The 15435-nt window shown below is 43.9% G+C and overlaps 1 long non-coding RNA gene across 1 annotated transcript in view; it reads right to left on the bottom strand.

Annotated features, from left to right (window-relative positions):
* The window catches only part of LOC146058429 (uncharacterized), a 91643-nt gene that overhangs the window by 39788 nt on the left and 36420 nt on the right, over positions 1-15435 (bottom strand). The window contains exon 4 of the long non-coding RNA XR_014469860.1: positions 12747-12801. This is a non-coding gene — a long non-coding RNA (uncharacterized LOC146058429). The remainder of the gene's footprint in view (positions 1-12746; positions 12802-15435) is intronic.

The following is a 15435-nucleotide window of genomic DNA, read 5'->3' as shown; positions in this document are numbered from 1 at the left end:
GAGGAGGTGTTGGTGGCGGAGGAGGAGGTGGAGGAGGAGGAGGAGGAGGAGGAGGAGGAGGAGGTGTTGGAGGAGGAGGAGGTGTTGGAGGAGGAGGAGGTGTTGGAGGAGGAGGAGGTGTTGGAGGAGGAGGAGGAGGTGTTGGAGGAGGAGGTTGTTGGTGCAGAGGAGCTGGCGGAGGAGGGTTCGGAGGAGGCCACGGTTGCCCCGGAGGACTCGGATGATGAAGGGGAGGAGGCGTGCCAGGCCCCGGAAGATCAGCAGATCGGTATGTTAACATAATGCATCATTCATGAAGTAGTTGTACTGGTATTTTTTATGTAGCACTGGTGATAAAAAATTTTTTTCCCATACTATTCATATAGACCCCAAAGTGGGTAGCTACAGATACAGGTACGGGTTAGATGGGGTGTCCAAGGCATCCCTTTCATCCAGGACACCTCTGAATTACACCGGTTTGTGGGATGGCGTGGAGCTCCATTTTGACTGCCACATAACCGTTGTAGTTAAACAGGATCCTGGCGTAAAGGGATGAGTGGATCATTTGTGGATTAAATTCACCTGCTGCAAGCGTTGATTATGACCCATCAAATAGTGGAATCTATATTGTTGGTGAATGTTATTTATAAACTCTAGGATGTATGCTATAAATGGAGTATGTCCCGGCCTACCTTGGAATGGAGTCAGAAGTTGCCAGTGTCCCAGGAGCCTCCTCTACCTAAACACCCCCTGTAGTTCTGATTTTTATTTTTCCCTCACAGAATTGTAGGTTGCTTTAGACAGAATTATGATTTTGAGGATGTGTACTGTGCATTCCTGACATTTGCATTACTCCCATGCCACGAACCATCACTGAACTTAGACTGAGCAGATTGTGACAAGTTCTTATTGACGGAGGCCATGACCTGCTTGTCATTGGTTAGTCATGGGTGGGTTGTGACTGAGAAGAAACAATATGACTGTTATGTCTTCTGCAGAGTAAAGGGTATAGGCCGAAAAAGACAGTATGTAGTAAATAAGTTAGCATGTATGTATATATGTATGTGTCATATCTATTTATCTATGTGTGTCTCTATCTCTCTACATCATGGGTCCTCAAACTGCGGCCCTCCAGATGTTGTGAAACTACAAATCCCGGCATGCCTTGCCACAGTTTTAACACTTCCTTATAGCAAAACTGTGGCAAGGCATGCTGGGATTTGTAGTTTCACAACATCTGGAGGGCCGCAGTTTGAGGACCCATGCTCTACATAGATATATATATATATACACACATGTCACCAAGCATTTGTGCAATTTATGTCGCAGTATGTGAAATGTATGCAAGAATAACATGACTAATTGTTGCCCCTTTGACATGCCCACAGATGACACCACACCGGCAGATGAGGGGGTGCGTGGGGCCCTCCTGCGACTGGAGCACCATCTGTGGCTGGCTCAAGCAGACCTGCAGGACCTGAAAGATCAGCTTCTTTAAATTATAATTTTCTATTTTTTTTTAGTTATGTTAATTGTGTGGTTTAATAAATTCTTTATGCAAGTTCACAGTTGTTGGTTTTATTTGCACTTTAAATAGTATATGTGTAGATTGTTTATAATCTTTTACACAGGGTGTAATACAAACCATTGCACTTCAATTGCTGTAAGGGTTAATGTGTGCAATGCATGTGTTAGGCATGCTTGTAAGGATATATTGGAATCTAATTGATTCCAATTCCAAATAAGCAGTTTTTTATGAGGATAGGTAATTGAATAAGTGGGTCATGTGATGTATAGCAGAAGATACTTCATAGTGGGTTGTTTGGCGTAAATACTCCGCTTACGTGCGGTAGCACCGCTTGGCTCCCGTTCGGATGCGGTATTCCCGAGCATACTCTGTAATACTCTGTAATACCGTGCCGAATCGGAGTGTTTCTCCCGCACACGCATGCTTTGTATGTCGTCCGTAAACACGCCCTGTTCTTAAAGAGTGAGTCCGTCCGAATGCGGAGGACCCGTGGGCGTTTCTACGGACGATGGCCGCACGCGGCAAAACACCGTGGCGTGCGGACCGCACCGTAAGAATGCGGGAATATCCGCACCGATCAGAATAAGGGCCATATATGAGCCATGGGGTACATACCAGCATTATACACATGTGCAGCAGTGTGTTCTGCTGGAGATTCACTGAGTTTTGATAAGAGATGTGCAGAAAAGGTAGCCAGTTGAGGCACTGCCTCACTTGCCATAGACTTTTTACTCCAGCGTTTTGACTATAAAAATCATTAGAATAATAAAAATAAGATTTTTTTTATAAATTATTTGTATTTTTGACATACTTTATCAATTCAAAACGCCGGCATATGCGCTAGTATGATAGGAAAGGCTGTGCCTCACCTGCCTCACCCCACCACACGCCACTGTTGCAGGCAGTAAAAGGTGCCCATACACGCTGCGAGAATCGCATACGTTATGGGCTAGATCGCATCACACGGCATGCATGCAATGTGTGTGCGATGCAATCCGAAAGCAGTACAAAAAGTATATGCAGCACATTACACCCCTCTCTTGACTGAGGGGGAAAGGAGGGGAGAGAAGGAGGAGATGGGAGAAGATAGAGGGGGCGGAGTGTTGAGGACTGGCAGTGGGACTGGCACAGCACACTGAGAAGAGGGAATGAAGGGGAGGGGGCACTGCTGCCTGTTCGTCATTTGATTGACAGCTGACAGGCACAGGGAGCAATGGGTAGGGGGTGGATCCGGGCATGACATGTCATCCAGGCATTCACGGGCTACATGCCTCAGTGCAACTGTCCGTGAGGAAGAGGGGGCAGGTCGCAGGAGGAGGACAGTGTGTGCACAGTGCAGGGAGCTGCTCAGCCTCTCCATACTGCCGCCCGCTGTGAGACAGTCACTGCGGGCGGCGTTCAGGCTGTGTGCACTCGCGGTGCAGGGAGCAGCTGTTTATACTGCCGCCTGCCCGCTGTCAGACAGGCGCTGTGGGCGGCGTGCAGGAGGCAGTGACAGTGGGGGCTGAGGCAGCTTTAGCAGAGCAGGGAGGGAGACAGCGCCTTTTCAGCATGGCGCCTCCCTGCTTTGCAGGAGCTGCTGAGTGGGTAGCGCCGGCCCTGACTTAGGGGTTCAAAACTGAATTAATCCAAGTCCGGAAACACGTTGGTCTTGTCTCCTGTCAGTTCAGATCTCGAAAAAAAAAAAAGAGGTTGATACACAGGTGGAATCTATAGCACAGGCTCTATGGGCCTTATTCTGGTCTGTGCGACCGGAGCCGAATATGCGGCCAGGACCGTGCGTCCTAAAACCCGCCTTCCGTACGGATCGCTCACTCCGTCCGAATGCGGTAAGCCGCTGACCGCACGGAGCACGAGTGGATTTCTCATGTATACACCTCCTCCATCTCTGGGAACCTCCCCCATCATTCGATGGTCGCATACCATCGAATGCAGGACCGAGCGGTCAGGCAGCTCCCCCAAGCTTAGACCACTCGGGCATTTCTCCATGCAAAAGCAGGGATCTGGGCGGGCAGCTGACATCCGGCAATGTCATATGTCCGCCCCCTACACGTGCGTCAAGGCCGCATTACCATATGTACGCCCAGCGTTTTCATGGGAACGCCCATGAAACGCGGGGCGTATGCATATGTTAATGAGGCCAAACAGCCCTTCACGCCCCTCTCCTCCCCCTGTTCGTAGTGTAAACAATTCATGTGGAATTTGGACGTATGTCCAGGGCCGGCGCCACCACTAGGCAGGACTAGGCATTTGCCTAGGGCGCCGGCCGCTGGAGGGCGGTACTGAGACGCTGAGGTACCATAAAGAGGTACCCGAAAGCAGGGAGCGGGGAGCGGGGAGCAGGTAAGTCTGTGTGATCCATCCTCCCTCTCCCCTCTCCTATCCCGCCCGTGGCATGGTCCCTGCTCCCCCCGCGCCGCCCGCTCCCCGCTGGGGGGATTTCAGCCGGCACCACCTATGCTCCGGGGGGGTACCTAATGGTATGTCGACCTAATGGTATGTCGACCTAAAAGCATGTCGACCTATTGAGTTGTCGAACTAATGGTGTCGACCTAATGGCTGTCTATCTACTTGTTGTCTACAAATAGTCCGGATACCCTTGCACCGGCCCTGCGTATGTCCCTTTCGCACATGCACAGATATGCCTCTGCACATGCGCAGACACAAAACATCGGCGGAACGAACGCACGCGGACATATCCGCACCAACCAGAATAAGGGCCCATGTCTGTGCATATAGCGGCTGTTGTGAAATTCTGGTAAAGCTGCAGAAGGCATCTTTATTAAAAAGACCCCCACTGTTAGCTTCTGTGCTCCGCTAATGCATCTGAGGAACAACGAACATCTGAGTAGCCACCAGGTTACTCAAGATGTCTAGCCAAATCACGGTGTGTGCGACAACCATCAGCCCATTGCAAGAATTTTTTTATTTCCGGCCACCTCTGAAACAACTGTATCTTTGATTACATTGGCCACTCCATAGGAGCATTACTGCCAACAGTCATGAGAACTGTTTATCAAAAGGATAAATACTGGCTGCTTTATTTTAAAACTTCAATTTCAGTTTGAGCACACCTCACCCAAATCTAAATTTCTTTGCACACGTTACATCTGCCCCTCCTGCAATGCACATAGTTTTGCCAAGTAGAGAAATATTTTACTTTTGGGATCCGTGCTGAATCAGGCCCTTAGTCAGGAATTTGTACCACTGTACAACACAAATTGCTTTACAATGTCAATTAAATAAAAGTAAATATTAATTGACATTAAATAAAACTCATAATCAGTCATGTTAACAAAAAATAAAAATTATAGACTAAACAAACTTTGCTGCAATAAGTTTATCTTCAGAGGTCATGCATCTGACCAAAATCCATCTGAGTACGATTAAAGTGTCTCAATTAATTTTATAATAAATAAACATCTGTGAGAGTTTACTTGGTGCATTTGCATGAATTTGGTGAATACATCATAAGGATCAAAGAATAGGGAAAGAATATATATGTTGGGATGTAATGAGAGATGATTTTTGTCAGGTCTTGTGAAATTTCTGTTTTTTTCACAAAAATCGAACATTTTACAAAGTAGGCCAATGTAATTGCATATGAGTTCACTAAAAGTTGAAAGCTTTCCCCTACAAATAAAAGTTGCATTTTTGCTGGTCTGGCTTTGGGTCGTGGTTACTGACAGGCTCCATGTTATAAAAGTCTTGCAGGTTTAATGCAGTCCAGTCCCCCCCTCTTTCCCAAATATTTGTGTATATATTGTACACTGAAGGTAAGGCTCCTTCATTCTGGCACTGGCACCCCTCCCATCTACCCTCAGGTGTTTTAATTAGCACAGGTTCCTACATTGCTGACTGCATGTTAATATGGGCTCTATTTGAAGGTAAGACCTAGATACATTTATATAATGTGTTAGTATTAGAAATGTTAGGGACCCATCTAATGAAGTTCACCTGGACGCGGTGGATGGGCCCACATATTTGCGCAAATGTGTGCTAAGAACTTCAATTATACTCCATATTAATTGTAAGAGTTATCAAAATTATTTTTACTATCAGTGTTCTTAGCACCTAGAGTGTGCATCAGTATTGTTCTTTTTTCCTGTATGGGACTACTTGGTAGCACCTCTCATTATGTTTAAAAATATGGTGTGCAGTCTAGTCCCCCCCTCTTTCCCAAATATTTGTGTATATATTGTACACTGAAGGTAAGGCTCCTTCATTCTAGCACTGGCACCCCTCCCATCTACCCTCAGGTGTTTTAATTAGCACAGGTTCCTACATTGCTGACTGCATGTTAATATGGGCTCTATTTGATGGTAAGACCTAGATAAATTTAAATAATGTGTTAGTATTAGAAATGTTAGGGACCCATCTAATGAAGTTCACCTGGACGCGGTGGATGGGCCCACATATTTGCGCAAATGTGTGCTAAGAACTTCAATTACACTCCATATTAATTGTAAGAGTTATCAAAATTATTTTTACTATCAGTGTTCTTAGCACCTAGAGTGTGCATCAGTATTGTTCTTTTTTTCCTGTATGGTACTAGAAGCCTTAACTTGGTAGCACCTCTCATTATGTTAAAAAATATGGTGTGCAGTCCAGTCCCCCCCTCTTTCCCAAATATTTGTGTATATATTGTACACTGAAGGTAAGGCTCCTTCATTCTGGCACTGGCACCCCTCCCATCTACCCTCAGGTGTTTTAATTAGCATAGGTTCCTACATTGCTGACTGCATGTTAATATGGGCTCTATTTGAAGGTAAGACCTAGATAAATTTGAATAATGTGTTAGTATTAGAAATGTTAGGGACCCATCTAATGAAGTTCACCTGGACGTGGTGGATGGGCCCACATATTTGCGCAAATGTGTGCTAAGAACTTCAATTATACTCCATATTAATTGTAAGAGTTATCAAAATTATTTTTACTACTACGGACAAGAGACTGAAGAATTGTACAGGAGACTTACCAGATGGACTGGAGACTGAAGAACTGTACCGGAAAATTACTAGTCATCTGTACCGGGGACTTACCAAATTGTCTGGAGACTGAAGAACTGGACCAGAGAATTACCAGGTGGACTGGACCAGAGACTTACCAGTTGGATTGGATCGGAGAATTACCAGATGGACTGAAGAGTCAAGAACTGTGCTGGTGTATTACCAGATGGACTGGACCAGAGAATTACCAGATGGACAGGAGACTAAGGAATTGTACTGGAGAATTACCAGATGGACTGGAGAATGAAAAACTGTACCGGGAAATTACTATATGTCTGGAGCGGAGAATAACCAGATTGAATGGAGACTGAAGAACTGGACCAGAGAATTACCTGATGGACTGGACCAGAGAATTACCAGATGGACTGGACTGGAGAATTACCAGATGAACTGTAGAATCAAGAACTGTACTGGAGAATTACCAGACGGAATGGACAATTACAAGACAGACTGGACTGGGGAATTACCAGATGGACTGCAGAATTACCAGGCTGAAGAAATGCTGAAACACAGAGAAAGGAGCTTAGGGCACTTTTTCACATACAAGCTGTTTAAAGGGTTGCACTGGCATTTTGCCGAAAATGAATGTGCAGCTTTAAACCTTTCAGAGGGCTGTGATTGGCTGATGGGAACTGGCAAAAGCTGGTAGGCTGACATGGTCATCTGAACAGCCCATGTTCTGTACTCGGGGGATCCGACCCACCAAGTACTGAAGAGAAGTTCCCCCCCCAGCTACCTGTTGGCTCAGTGGCGTAACTATAGCTCCGCAGCCCCCGCGGTGGCGGGGGGGCGCAGAGAAATTGGGGGCGCCGCCGGGGGGCTGCGGGGCTATAGTTACCCGCGGTCTGTGTCTCGCCCGGCTCTCTGTCGGGACCTTCCTGACGTCACGGTCCCGGCCGGCTCCTGCTGCAATGAAAACTGACAATTAGAAAATGGCTGCCCCCATACTGCAAACAGTTTTCTGTCTGCAGTATGGGGGCAGCCATTTTCTAAGAGTCCGTTTTCATTGTAGCAGCAGGAGCCGGCCGGGACCGTGACGTCAGGAAGGTCCCGACAGAGAGCCGGGCGAGACGACGCAGATCGCGGGTAAGAAGGGGGGGCAGGTTAGGTGGGGGGTGGGGGGCGCCGAATAAACGTGCGGCGGGGGGGGGGGGGGGCGCTAAATAGTTAGTTACGCCCCTGTGTTGGCCCCTGATACCCTTTACTCACTTCCCTGCGAGAAAACTGAAAGGTAACCCTCGGTGCACGCTGTACTTGGCAGAGTCCTAACAAACACTTATGATATTGCTCATGGAGCATATATAGATCCTAATTCTGGTTGACCCGCAAAGCTGCAAAATTTGTAGCTTTGCGTGTCATCTAAATGCCACCCCTGGCCAGCATGAATGTCCACCCCCCCCCCTTGTAAGCTGATTTTCCTGCATGCATGCAAATAGATGTTAAGCATAAACATCCATTCGCAGCTTTGCATGCGGGGCAAAATCATTTGATGGTCGCTGACCATTTTCAGACCTACAGTAAGACACTTTTCTGGTGTCTTAGATCTGGAGGTCCCTGTATGGGGAGCAGGCGGGCAGCTGACATTTGCTTATGACAGCTGCCCACCCCCCATCACTGGTGCATTAGCATGGGAACACCCAGTGTTTTCATGGGGACATCCATGAAATGCTGGGCGTTCCCATGGGCACTGCCCCCCACCCGCACCGCTAGTTGTAAACAGGTCGGCGAATAAACAATTAGCTGCACCCGCTCGCACAATGTGACTGCACATGCGTATACATGTTTATGCCCATGTGCAGTCACTAAACATCGCTCCGCTGTGCAAACGCGCAGGGACGCGAACAAACTAGAATGAGGACCATAGTGTGTACTCAGCTTAATACAAGTAGATTGAAAGCTGTAATTACTTCTACCAAGTATTAAATGAACTTAAATTAATGGGGTGATTATGCAAGTGATTAATTATTGCTTTACAATTGTACTTTTTTTTTTTTTTTTTTTATTTGACATTTCACTGTTGATGACTGCTAGGAATTCCAGAATAAATCCATTTGATTCCACCATGTAAAAAAGTAAAATTTGAAAAATGCCAAAGGCGGATAATACTTTTTATAGCTACTGTAACTTCCTCGTTATAGGACGGACTCCCTCTGGGTACTGGGTTAGAACACTGCATTGTACTAACTGACACAGATAAATATTATCTTATTCTCGGTCTTCCTCACCGAGAATACATCTGCTATATGCACAGTTTTATACCAGAAACTAATTGCACAAAACATCTTATGATTCCTTATAATATCTGGGTAATTCTGCTGACATGCTACTGAAATCCATCACATCCACCAGTAAATACCCCTAAATGGGATCATTTAATTTTCAAATACAAAAACAAAAACAGGTCACATGGAAAAACTGCAGGTCGGCTTTGCCTGAAACAGAAGGTGCTCCAGGGATAAGTGCTGAAAAGCTGTTTATATATGTGTATTTTTTTTTATTAAGTTTGAAATGTGGCTGCTTATAATATGACTATCACGCTCTCTCTCTCTCTCTCTCTCTCTCTCTATATATACATAGGCAAACACGGGGGGGGGGGGGTTCTAGTTGCACAGAAACCCCCCTCCTCTTGGCAAGTGCCTTAAATTATGACATCAATAACACTGGTATATACGATGATCAATAAAGCTGCCACCACATCATGCAGTGTAAGGGACAATGCAGAGCTGCTGCACATACCCAGTGGGAGCAGCTTCTTCTACCAAGTTTTCTGTGTGTGTGTGTGTGTGTGTGGATCTGAGCCCTCAAACATAGCAATAAACCAGAGAGTAGCTGCCAGGATGAAGAGACAGGAGTCTTAATATGAGGTGGGAGAATGTGAGCTTAGAAAGTGCATACTGGTTCTATTATGTCTGTGTACTTATTTATTTATTATGGCATGTTTAACCTTTTCCTGATCACTTATCTTATTTAAATGTTTGAAACAGCCTGTACTAAAGACCATCTGTACTGTTAAATATTAATACTGTATTCTACACTGTATCCAGTGTATACAAACTCTAATTTTCAGGGCTGTTACCTACCACTCACCCAGACTCCCGTACTTACTCCAATGTGCTGCAGAGTGGGAGACTTTGGATTACAGTTGGAAACCCCCACTGATATATTAGGATCTCCGAGATCCACTTAACCACAAACATGTGGACAAGTGAAACAGGGCAATCTAAGGACTGCTTGACTGTGACAGCCCACTGGGTAGATATATTGCCTTACGCAGCAACAACAGCAGTGGCACCAGTAGCAGCCACAACGGAATATGCTGTGCTATATAAGAAACTGTTCATAAATAAATAAAACTCGTTCCTAGGCAGGCTGCGCTGTGTATCACTGGTTTCTGTACGAGTGACATTGCTGGTAACCTCTTAGAGAAACTAAGGGACATCATCGCACAATGGCTTACCCCGCTTAGATCCTCCTGGGGATTTGTGACATCTGACAATGCCTCTAATATTGTGCGAGCAATACATCTGGACAAATTCCAGCACATCCCATGTTTTACTCACACAATTAATTTGGTCATGCAGATTTTTTTTTTAAATGACAGGGGAGTGCAGGAGATTCTGTTGGTGGCTCGAAAATTTTCTGGCCACTTTCGACATTCTGCAACTGCATGTCAAAAACTGGAGCACCAACAAACCCTATTGAACCTGCCCTGCCATCCCCTGAAGCAAGAGGTAGTAACAAGGTGGAATTCTAACCTCTATATACTTCAGAGGTTGGAGGAGCAGCAAAATGACATTAAAATCTTTATATCCATATATGACATAGCAAAGGAGGGGGGATGCACCTGGCTCAAGTGCAGTGGAGAATGATTTCCATGTCATGCAAGGTTCTCCAACCCTTCGAATTTGCCACACCTGAAGTCAGTTCAGACACTGCCAGCTTGAAAGTCAAGGAAGAGCTAAACCAGAGCAATTCTGCTAAGTATGTGGGACTTGTGGATGGAGCCCTTCCAAGTCTGGACATCTGGTCTGGACTGAACAAGCTGCCTTCAATTACTGACATATATTCTGTCAGTGCATATAATGCTGTCACCATTGAAAGAATGGTATAGGATAATATATTGGTGACAGCATATAAGTAGGCCTGTCAGACAAAAGAGTTTTTAGTGCAGCCAGGAACTTTGTCAGGGATGGCCGTCAAAGTTTGCTTCCAGAAAGTACAGAGGGACCAGTGATGGCGGATTCCAGTGGGGATGAATTAATACTGAGGATGAGGATGTACAGTACACACTAAAGGGGTTAAGGAATTGGAGGATGAGGATTTTTTTTGTGGGGGCCCAAATCAACCAATTTTTGAGCCACATTCCTGTGTGGTTGAAATTGTTGTAGCAGACCCTGTAAATGAAAGGATTGGTTTGTTAAAGTGTGCATGTCCTGTTCATACAATATAAGTGAGGGAGGGAGGGCCCAAGGACAATTCCATCTTGCACCTCTTTTCTTTGCATTATGTGCTCTTTGGAGCTCCGCTGATACGATGCTATGACCTGATCTCACACTTGCCTGTATCCTACTCCAGGATCTATACATCAGTTTAGCCTACTGTGAGCATCCATTTTTTTCCCTCAGCTCCTCCTCATCTTTTCCAACTCCTACAAAAACATAGTGACTTCATCTCACACTTGCCCACATTTTTGCCAGCTCCTACAAAGAAAGACGCAATGATATTATCCCACACCTGCCTGTATCATTCTCCAGGATGTCTGTCAGATTAGCCTACATTGAGCATCCATTGATTTTTCCTCAACAACTCCATCTTGTCTTTGCCAGCTCCTACAAAGATGCAGTGAATTTATCTCCTCTATTCTTTGCATTATGGGGGCAATTCTGATTGACTCGCTCTGCGCGGACGGAGGCCAAAATCATTCGATGGTCGCAACCATCAAATGATTTTTTCTCTGCTCGCGAATATGAGTCAGTCTTGACTGACTTTATATTTGTGCCATCCAGTTTGAAAATGGGGCTGGTGGCTGACATCCTGTGACGTTCACATGGAGATGCCCAGAATTTTCCTGGATGCACCCAGCATTTTGTGGGAACACCCAGGAAAGTCTGGGCAATTCCCATGCAAACACCCCTGCCCCCCCTGTGCAAACGCCTTGGCAACTATGCAAGTCGCAGAAGGCATCCAAACAGTCCTGGACATGCGAATATGCGCAGAGCGTAAACATGAGCGAATTCACCAGGGACCAAACAGACTAGAATCACGCCCTATTCGCTCTTTGGGGCTTAGTTTTTAAAACTGCTATCCTGTCTGCCACTGCAGTGCCACTCCTAGATGTGCCACGTTTTGTGCGGGCCACTTGTGTCTTTTAGCATAGTCATCCAGCTACCTCTGTGCAAACTTTTGGCCTAAAAACAATATTGGGCTTTATTCTAGTTCACTCTTTCTGCCAAAATCCTTCTTAGATGGACAAAACCATGTGCACTGCAGGGGGGCAGATGTAAAATGTGCAGAGAGAATTAGATTTGGGTGAATTATTTTGTTTCTGTGCAGGGTATATACTGGCTGCTTTATTTTTACACTGCAATATAGATCTCACTTTGAAGTAAAACCCACCCAAATCTAATTCTCTCTGCACAAGTTACATCTGACCCACCTGCAGTGCACATGGTTTTGTCCATCTAAGAAGGATTTTGTCAGAAAGAGTGAACTAGAATAAGGCCCATTGTGAGGTGTGAGGTGTTCGGTGTTCAGGATAGACTGGAAATAAGTGGAAATTAATGTTATTGAGGTTAATATTACTAAAAACTAAAAATCTGTTTTTATGAATTTTATAAAAAAAATACAGATCCAAAACTAAAACCCGAAAAGTGTTAGGTGCACATCTCTAATATACTATACATATATGTGTGTGTGTACAGTATATAAAATGTGTGCATGTTTATATATTGTTTTCATGATATAGTCAGCAACCTAAGTCAAAACTATAATAACTATTCTACATTATAAACTTTGTAAACCAATAACAATCATTCTAACAAGGCTCAGGTTAATTGAGGGTTGGGAACAGGATAGCTAGTCCGCAGTTCTCCAGAAGTGTCTCGCAAGAATCTATTTTACAGTTCATGCAGAAGCAGCCAAGGCGAACATAATGGTTGATGTTGATCTCTGATATCCTGGGTTATAGACTGACTACTGAGACAAAATAAATAATACTGTATTATATTTACTTCTCATCCAATTGCGGCTGCATTTCAGAATCAGCCTGTGTTCTGCTGGTGGTGTCTGTAGAGGGGAGAAGAAATATAAATTGACGTAATAATACTTTTCCCCGCACAGCGGAAGAGGAGAATTATAGTGGACATCTTTTACAGAATAAGTAGTCTTCTGATATCAACTTGCTTAGTACAGAAAACACACTTGTTACAATGAATCTTGCAAAATGTGAATATTGAGCTTCTGTGTATTTTACCTCTATCAATCTAATAACTGGATTTATATATGGATTTCCCTACTGTGCAGTAAGACACATTATACCTGTCTTATATCAGGCTACTTAGTACATACAGTAGTACTAGTATTATTGCATTGGCGTTGCTGCATCTAGGGTATATTTGACCACTTTTTAAATACATACCAATCCCAATATAATTGCATTTGAATGTCAGATAATGCAACTCACCATAAATAATGCTCATGGTGGGTTATGATTAAAGATAACAATTATTGTTGTGCATAAGGTGAGGTCTAGTGTGTATGTGTATATGCACTATATTGTTAACGATACACACTTCCATCATCTGGATATTGTTATACAGGTTGAGAATTTTTTATTCAAAATGCTCGGGACCATGAGCATCTTGGATAAGGGATTTTTACGTTTTTATATATATATATATTAACATACTTACCTGATCCCCCCGATGTTCCCCAGGCATCCCGCGGTGTTCACTGTGTCCCCCAGCGTCCACGGCGGCCTTCAGGAACTTCTTCAGTGGTCCCATGGGTGCATTGCGCGAGTTTGCGCGCCCGTGCACCCGCACAATGCACTCCTGGGACCGCTCAAGACACTGAAGAGGATCCTGAAGGCTGCCGTGGACATCGGGGGACTTGGTAAGTATGAAAAAAGGGGCAAGAGGGGGAAAAATAAAAATCTGAAATATTCTTTAAAAACACGGTTTTTGGAATATTTCAGATGAGACCTTCAAATACGGGGGACTCGACCAGTATTGTCATATGTGTACCATGCTTTACATTAGAAGTCCCCAAGGGGCTTAGTATACACTCGGGGGCTGGGGGGGGGGGGGGGGGGGGATTTACATCTGCCGGTTGGCTGCTCTTCTGAGATATGACAGACATGGGGAGTTATAAACCAGAGCCAACTTCTTGTTATCCAAATACAAGATAGCGGAATAAACTTTATATTATATTGTTCAACATTAGTTTTTGTTATATGAGTGCAATGATAAACAGATTTAGAAACCAGTTTTTCTTTTTACAAATACATATAATGACAAGAGAACTCCTAAATGTTAGCTTTTAATTGTGTATCAATACTTCAGCATCACTAGGCTTTGGGGAATATTTCTGAGGTGGTTTTTCTGTTAGTAATTGGGCAAAGTCTTGGACATCCTTAAAGCTCATAAAAGATGACATTATATTGGTTTTCAATCTTAGCTTTAGAATTATGAGGCAATTTGTTTGAAGATATAAAGGTCTGACTTTAATCAGATAATAAAGGTGTTGTCTGAAGTATAGATCTTCAACATCTCCAAATACAGTATTGTCAGTCTATGTTGGAATTAGGTGCTGAAATGTTTGCTGTACTGTACAATATTTCTAGTACTTCCTCATCTTTGCGGACACCGCTACGCTAGTTACGTTAGCCAATATATTCATCATTGTCCCCCGGTACATAAGGATTTTCGGCAAGGGAACCGTTACAAATCCTGTGTCCATGCCACCATCTATTACCTTTAGTAAAGTTGTGGCGAGTGTAGCAGAGCTAGCCACCGAGCCCGAAGCGTGGTGAGTGAAGCGAGTCCGCGGGGACGATGATGCTACGTACGTTCCATAGCATAAGATAAGGAAGTACCTTAGTTCTAGCGCCATAATAGATATCCAGTACAGTGTGTTCTTCGTGACTTTGGATACCAAAAAGTTATCAGAGCTATTCTGACCAGTGTACTGTAAGTCTATATATTGAAGGAAAAAGCATTAACCCCTTCCTGACAGAGCCAGTTTTTGCGTTCCTGACAGAGCCCTTTTTTTCAAATCTGACATGTCTCACTTAAGTGGGGATAACTTTTTTTTGCTTTTACTTATCCCAGTGATTTTGAGATTGTTTTTTCGTGACACATTGTACTTCAAATTAGTGGTAAATTTGGGTCGATACAGTCTGTGTTTTTTTGTGAAAAATACCAAAATATCGTGAAAAAATGGAAAATTTAGCGATTTGCAAAATGTTAAATTTTCTGCTTGTGAGACAAATAATCTTACCACTCAAAATAGTGAATAACTAACATAGACCATATGTCTACTTTATGTTGACATCATTATTTCAACTTCCTTTTAATTTTTTGGGACACTAGGAGGCTTACAATATGAATAGCAAATTCTCAAATTTTCAAGAAAATTTCAAACACTGATTTTTTTAGGGACCAGTTCAGTTCTGATGTGACTTTGAGGGACTTGTATGTGAGACACCCCCATAAATGATGCCATTTCAAAAACTGCACCCCTCACAGTATTCAAAACAGCATTTTGGAAGTTTGTTAACCCTTTAGGTGTTTCACAGGAATTAAAACAAAGTGTAGGTGAAATTTCAAAATTTCTTTTTTTTTGCAGATTTGCAATTTTAATACATTTTTCTAAGGAACACAGTACATTTTACTAGAGAAATGTGACTGAAAATTGATT

Source organism: Crinia signifera, chromosome 1 (assembly GCF_055691185.1).
Source record: "Crinia signifera chromosome 1, ASM5569118v1, whole genome shotgun sequence".
NCBI lineage: Eukaryota > Metazoa > Chordata > Amphibia > Anura > Myobatrachidae > Crinia > Crinia signifera.
The sequence above is the reverse complement of the archived record's forward strand: the minus strand, read 5'-3'. Positions and strand labels throughout refer to the sequence as shown.